The sequence below is a fragment of the Capsicum annuum genome, chromosome 2, assembly GCF_002878395.1.
Source record: "Capsicum annuum cultivar UCD-10X-F1 chromosome 2, UCD10Xv1.1, whole genome shotgun sequence".
NCBI lineage: Eukaryota > Viridiplantae > Streptophyta > Magnoliopsida > Solanales > Solanaceae > Capsicum > Capsicum annuum.
In genome coordinates, this window is record NC_061112.1 from 59,308,465 (window position 1) to 59,315,205 (window position 6,741).

Here is a 6,741-nt window from a genome sequence, read left to right on the forward strand (position 1 = left end):
TTTCATCATTCGTATAACCTTCTTTAGATAAATATTCACTAAGATGGTTATACCACATGCGTCCAGATTGCTTCAAACCATACAATGATCTTTGAAATATAATGGAATACATTTCCCGAGGCTTTGAACTATATGTTTTCGACATTTTAAATCCTTCAAAAATTCTCATGTATATTTCATTATCAAGTGATCCATATAGATAGGTTATTACCACATCCATCAAATGCATTTCAAGTGTCTCATGGATAGTGAGACTAATAAGATAACGCAATGTTATTGCATTCATAACTAGTGAATATGTCTCATTACAATCGACACCAGGCCGTTATGAAGATCCTTGTGCAACAAGGCGTGCTTTATACATTTGTATTTCATTTTTCTCATTTCTTTTTATCACAAAGACCCATTTATAGCCAACAGGCTTAACACTATTAGGTGTTTGAGTTGTAGGTCCAAAAACTTCACGTTTGGCAAGTGAATTCAATTCAGATTGAATTATTTCTTGCCATTTTTGCTAGTCATTTCTTTGTCGACATTCTGTGACAGATCGAGGTTCAAGATCCTCTCTATCTTGCATGATTTTCGTTACAACATTGTATACAAAGACATGATCTGCTACCATTTCAGATTGATTCAAATTAGTTTTAACATCACTTGAATTTATGGATAGTTCCTCATTTTCTTGAGTCTCGGGCTCATTGATTCCTTCAGAAATATCAACATTGCTCAAATCTTGAGCTTCCATATGAGGATCTTTCGTAGTGTCATCTTGACCATTTATTTTTCTTTTTCTAGGATTTCGATCCTTAGAACCTAATGGTCTGCCACGCTTCAAGCGTGCTTTATATTCATTAGCTATGGTCTTTTAGAGGCATCAATTCGAATTGGGACATTCTCTTCAGGAATATGTGATTTGGTGATCTTTTTCAAATCAGTAAATGAGTCCGGCATTTGATTTGCAATTTTCTGTAGATGAATAATCTTTTGTACTTCTTGCTCACAAATAGAAGCACGTGGATCAAGATGAGATAGTGATGGATTTTTCCACAAAATTTCTCTTTTGATGTCACTATCTTCTCCCCCTAATTTTGAAAAAACTATCTCATCAAACCGATAATTTACAAATTGAGCAGTAAACATATCTCCTGTTAATGGTTTAAGATAGCGAATAATGGAAGGTGGTTCAAACATAAATTCCTAACCTTCTTTGGGGGCCCATCTTGGTGCGGTTTGGTGGTGCTATAGGCACATATACACCGCACCCAAAAATTCTCAAATGAGATATATATTAGGCTCTTGACCCAAAACTAATTGCAACGGAGAAAATTTATAATAATTTATCGATCTAAGACGAACTAGTATTGCAGCGTGCAAAATTGTATGACCCCAAACAGAAGTGGGCAATTTAGTTTTCATAAGCAATGGTCTTGCTATCAATTGCAGACATTTAATTAATGACTCAGCAAGGCCATTTTGAGTGTGAACATGGGGTACAGGATGTTCCACTCTTATCCCAATTGATAAGCAATAGTCATTAAATTCTTGGGATGAAAATTCTGCAGCATTATCAAAGAGAATAGACTTAATTTGATTATAGAGAGATTGTGTCCGTAATCGTATTATTTGTGCCAATAATTTTGCTAATGCTAAGTTGCAAGATGACAAAAGGCACACATGACACCATCTAGATGAAGCATCTATTAGGACCATAAAGTATCTAAATAACCCACTAGGTGGGTGAATGGGTCCACAAATATCCCCATGTATGCGTTCTAAGAACGCGGGGAACTCAATCCTAACTTTTATTGGCGATGGACTTACGATTAGCTTGCCTTGATAACAAGCATTGCATGAAAATTCACCATTCGAAAGAAACTTCAAGTTCTGTAATGGATGCTCATTTGAATTTTCTATGATTCATGATTATTGATCCTGGATATCCCAGACGATCATGCCAAAGTACGAAAGTGTTGGAATCAGTAAATTTCCGGTTTACTATAGAATATGCCTCAATTGTATAAATCTTTGTCCAATACAGGCCATAAGATAAAGCAGGAAACTTTTCAATAACACATGTCTGCCCAAAGATATTCTTGGTGATACCAAGATATTCAAGATTCATCTCATCAATTGTCCTGATATGATAACCATTTTCACGGATATCTTTAAAACTCATCAAGTTTCTCCGAGACTTAGGAGAAAACATGGCATTATTTATGATGAGTTTAGTTCCCTAGGTCAAGATTATAATGTTTTTTCCGAAGCCTTCAATCAAATTAGCACTACTAGAAATTGTAGTGACATTAATCTTGTCCATGTTTAGATGAGACAAATATTTCTCGTCTTTGAATATCGTATGTGTAGTGCCAGAATTAATCAAACATATATCTTCACAATTTGACAGCTTACTTTGAAAATTATCTGTATCCTCAAATAAAATGACATACACCAAATAAGATATATATTAAATTTTTGTACAAAGTGAAAGCTTATATTATAAAAGATTGTTAATCCGACATTACTAAGCAATTAAAAAAAATATGTCCAAAAACTATTGAAATAATACAATATTTGATAAGAAATCTAATACGTAATATATTACTTATAATTAATAGTACGGAACAGTATCATACAATACATACAATAATAATATAATATTATTATATTATATTTTGTCCAGTACGTTAATATGCAAATATAATATTATTATATTATATTTTCTGAACACATATGGATAAGTAATGACTATATGTGAATATTATATTAAAAATATTTAACATCCAAAACTAATATTACTATTAACAAGCAAAACTAAAAATATTAACATGCAAAATATTAATATGCAATAATGAACACAACAGAAGTTCATGCAAGTTGCACGTATCGTCGTCGTTTTTTTTTTATTAATTTAATAATGATGAAATTGAAATTCCATTCACTTCAATAATAAATTACAATAATATAATTGAACTAATCAATACAAATTAAAAACCAATACTCATGCAAACAACTATTTTTACATGATTTTTATTCTCTAACTCTTATCAACAATAAAAAAATAATTAAAAGCATTCGGTCTTTTATGTTTACGGAACCATCACCAATCAAGTAATCAATCTTTCCTTCAGGGTTCTCGTAAAAGTCTGTTACATCCGAGCATGTGATGTCAACATTATTTTCAGAGAGAAAGTTAGCTTCAGGATTTCTCTCTTTCTTCTTTAGTGATGCTTGATAAAGGTCCACTAAGTGCTTAAGAGCACGACAGTCATGTGAATAGTGTCTTTTTCGACCACATTGGAAATAAGTAAATGTTTCACATTTCTCATCTTTTTTTTTGTTAGATGAATGATTAACACTCGGAACAGGGTTTCTTTCTTGGTCATCATAACCACGACCACGTCCACGACCAGGGCCGCGACTTTTTTCACGCCTAGCATGGTGAGCGTGCATATCATTCACCTCAGGGAATGGTGCAGATTCAATTGGTTGGTTCTTGTGATTTTTCATCAACAAATTATTATTTTGTTCAGCCACGAGAAGATGAGAACTCAGTTCAGTATGTTTCTTGAAGCCTTTTTCTCAATATTGCTGCTGTAATAGCACATTCTAGGCATGAAAAGTGGAGATTATCTTTTCCATCATATCGTCATCATTAACCGTCTCTCTACTTAGTTTCAATTGAGAAGAAATTCTGAACATTGCAGAATTGTATTCATGAACAGACTTATAGTCTTGAATCTTAGATGCATCCACTCATATCGTGCTTTGGGGAGGATAACCATCTTTAAGTGGTTAAACTTTTCTTTTAGGCTATTCTACAATACGAGTGGATCCTTAGTTGTAAGGTACTCAATTTTCAAAACTTCGTCAAGATGATGATACAAGAAAATCATATCCTTAGCACGATTTGAACTAGATGCTGTATTTTTATTTTTTATGGCGTCTCCAAGACCCATAGCATCTAGGTGGATTTCAGCATCCAACACCCATGAAATATAGTTCTTGCCCGAACTTTAAAGGGCAAATAACTCACACTACGTAAGATTGTTAGCCATAAAAAAAGAAAGAAAAATAATAATACCTTAGCCTTAGCCTTCAAATTTGAGATGGTAGAGTCTCGTGCTGATAACGTGTTATAAAACAATAAAGAACAAGAAGAAGAGTAGAGAGAATAGAGAGAGTGATTCTTATTTCTTCTCTTGAGGGATGATTTACAATGAAGGAAGCCTTTCTATTTATAAGGGGAATTTGCTCCTAGTTTCACACTAAAAGGCAAATACATCAAATCCTGATAGACATCAAATAGATCTTGATAGATCTTGATAAACATTCACCATAATTGATATATATATATATATAAAGAGGTATTAAATAAACATAAGATGAAAATTATAAGAGCAAAGTGGGTAATGCTATGTGTGGGTGGGTGGGGGGAGTATGATTATTGTTCAATAGTAAGGGAGAGTTTGATTTTTAAAGCAAAGTTGAAGGGTAAAAATAATTTTTATCCATATATAATATGAGATGATTTTGATATGTTAGGTTGATGTTAATAAATTTAGAAGTAAGGGTATATGATTATTTTGTAAGATAAGGTTGATTAGAATGATTGTCCTTTTTATTTTCTTATTTAGACTTTAATAATAACAAGTTAAGAAAATATTCATCCTTATCCACTAAATTATAATTATACCCTATATTGACGTCAAGGGTCCATTGATATAACATGAAATTTGTGCTCCTTTCTCTTTTGCTTCCATTATTATGTCTAATCTTATTTTATCTATTATTTTTCATTTAAATATATTAAAAGGTAAATAACTTTTCCTTAGCCATATTTTTCATTTAAATGTGAAGGTGGAGAATAAATATTTATTATTTATACCCAAATTTTTAGCAAACCATTTAAATTTAATACAATTAAGTAATTTTAAAAATTATAATTCATATTAATTAATTATAATAAATATTAAAACTGAAAATTGTTAGACATTTTTTATGCTGCTCTTTTGACTTCTTTATTTTAGCAAATAAGAAATATTTATTATTTTCTTCTAATATTAATCTTATGATTAAGTAACTTCATAAAATACTAATAATCAAATTTAAATTTTTAAAGCATATTGAAATTATTAATTTAATAAAATAACTTTCCTAATAAATATTTTCGTAGGATCTATGTAAAGTTAATACGAACCAAGTAAAAAGGAATTGAGAAAAATACTTATTAAATATCTAATAAAGTTTCACCTTCGTGAGGAGTAAACATAATTTATTATTAATAAACATGTAACGTAATTTATTATTAATAAACATATAATGATACATTATTCTTTTATATGTAAAAGAAATCATTTAGTATTTAGTTAAGTATAGTACTCCTAAATATTATTATTATTATTCATTATAATTATTATTATTATTATAAAAATATTTTCTATATCTCAATTATGTGCCACTTTTGATTTTTTGAGAGTTAAACAGTTTAAATTGAATTTGTAAATTTGGACATGAAATCTTCAAGATTTTTGAAATAACTTTTATATTTTTTTTTGTTTAATTTGGTATTTTATTAATAATCATCAAACATTGATGGACCAACCCATTATACAAAATAACATCCTAAGCTTATTTGGTTGACTCGGCCCAACCCGGATCCCTTTAAAACAAATATAATCAGTAGGATTTCCAAAATAAACAAGTTTCCTAATCTCTAATTCATTCACGCCTCCTTTCAAAATGGTGCTTCCCTTCTTCAACTGCAGCTTCCTTCGACTGCTGCTATGGATAACCAACCTGGTGCCTTTTTCTTCAAGAATCTCTTATTGTTTCAACTTACAAAAGTAAGTACAACCTCTTTTATGTTGTTGTGTATGCTTCCTGCTACTTGAATACTGATGCTGGATCTTCTTTAGCTGAGTTCTCCAGTGTATGGGACCTTGAAAAGATTTTTGATCAGCTCAGAGGGATCTAGTCAACTGTGAAAAGCTGCTACCTCTTAGTATGTTGTCTCTTTTTTACCTTTGTGGTTTCCATCTGACTCGAAAACTGTGCCTTAGTTCTTTTTGCTTGTGATGCTCAGATCTGGAAGGGATGAAGATAAGGGATGCTTGGACTCACGAAGATTCTGGTATCTGCTTCACGCCTAGGTTAAAGAAGCTCAAATCGACCAATAAACCCTCTCATGATGCCGAGAGTCCATTTTATTGGCTGTAGTCGCCTAGGCTAGCTATATCATGCCTTTTTATCTGTTGTTTTTGTGTCTTGTACATATGTTGCATGTAAACGAAGCATCCTAAGCCTCCTTTTGACCTTTATCCTCTTAATGATGTAATTTTCAAGTAAGGGTACAGTCATTTATCATTGTTAAGAATGGTTTTTCCTCTGTGATGTAGTTGTTAAAAACTGTTAATAGTGACTATTCTTGTGTCGATGGCTTAGATTAGCAAGATGATCTGCTAACTGATTACCTTCTCTGTAAATGTGTTGATATTTGACTTACTTATCTCGCATGTGTTGCTCTATCTCCTTGATAATGTTTGCAATGCTCCATGGACACTCCCTTATCCTTGTTAATATCTTCTACATAATGAGTGAATCCATCTGAATGATTACCTTATCAAAGTGTGCTTGATTATAAGGCTTGGCTGCATATAAAATAGTATTTGCGTCTGCTTGTATACTGTCTGCATATTGTTGTGGTTCCGTTTTAGCCTATAGAATATCTCCATTCCTATTCAT